The following is a 1,537-nucleotide window of genomic DNA, read 5'->3' as shown; positions in this document are numbered from 1 at the left end:
ACACACACACACCACACCACACACACACACACACACACACCACACACACACACACACACCACAAACACACACACACACACACACACACACACGCGCACACACACACACACACACACGTCTCTGGGGTGAGGAAAAGGGTCTAACAGGCGTCCATAGTGCTCTTCTGGGAATCCTGGGGCCCAGTGGATGAGGTGTTCCGTAGACCCCATCTTCCATCTTCCTGCCCCGGTCCCAGATCTTTGCCCTGACCCACACAATTCTTCTTTGCTTTGTATTAAGAATTGAGCTTGAGGCCTTTTTTCCCCCCAAAGGGGCCTATGACTCACATAGTTTGAAAACCACTAGTTAGACAAACCACACCACCCCAGGCTTTTTGTTGTAGGGATTCAGACTTATTTCAGAGGGCCCCAGGTGACCTGCTGACCTGGGGTGTCTCCAAAGCTAGGTAATAATAGGCCATGCTCTAATCTGAAGAGACTCCACTGTATTTGCAGAGAGCTTTGAAATGTTCTGGGAAAAAGCTGATCAGATGTGCAAGGTATTATATTCAGGCAGAGACAACCCTCCCAACTCTTTATAAAATGGATTAAGCCGGTTTCTAAGGGCTGCACTGTGTGTGATCTTAATCCTGCTCTTATTCCTGACTGGCCACCTTCCTCTTTGTTTCCTGAACCTTCCTGGCTAGGGCCAGGATGCCTTCTCCGGCAGCCTTCTCCCTGCCAGCACTTGGGGAGAGCTGAGGGCACCCCTGCCCTTGCCCCCACCTCACCCAGGATACATTTCATCCACATAGGCTCAGATCTGATGGCGGGGACCTGATCAAACTGTGGATGTTCTACTATGCGCTTGGGAACTCTCGCCCACTGGAGAAGCACGTGGAAAAGCTGTGGATCACAGCCCCAGAAGAGTGGTCAAGGAGAGTTCATAGACAACCACGCTCCTGCCAAAGTTCATTTAAAGAGACAGAAACAAGCTCGGCTCTCTACAAAAAGGTCATGCCTGCCATGTCTGTTCAGGCTGTCCTTCCATGGACAGCAGGCAGACAGAGCTCCATTCCCTGTTGGCAAAAGAGAGGTTCTAAGGAAGGGCTGGCCCAGGTAGGAATGATTTACAATCTGGGCTGACCAATGCTCTACAGGGTAGGGGGTGGCCATGGCCATTGACCCCAGTCAGTTCTCAGGACTGCCCCTGCCTCAGGACTCAGGAACATTGTGTGTGAAGACAAGGTGGAAGGTTCACCAGTAGGTACAATCTCTGAGCCAGCACCATCACTCACCAGCTGCTGGAAAGGAGCTTCAGATGTGTTTGTCCACTGTGTGTGTGCATTCCTGTGTGTGCATTCCTCTGTGTGTGTGTGTGCATTCCTCCGTGTGTGTGCATTCCTGTGTGTGTATTCCTCTGTGTGTGTGTGTGCATTCCTGTGTATGTGTGTGCATTCCTGTGTATGTATTCCTCTGTGTGTGTGTGTGCATTCCTCTATGTGTGTGCATTCCTGTGTGTGCATTCCTGTGTATGTATTCCTCTGTGTGTGTGTGTG

The sequence above is a fragment of the Microtus ochrogaster genome, chromosome 8, assembly GCF_000317375.1.
Source record: "Microtus ochrogaster isolate Prairie Vole_2 chromosome 8, MicOch1.0, whole genome shotgun sequence".
NCBI classification, from domain to species: Eukaryota; Metazoa; Chordata; class Mammalia; order Rodentia; family Cricetidae; genus Microtus; species Microtus ochrogaster.
Note: the sequence above shows the minus strand (reverse complement) of the source record.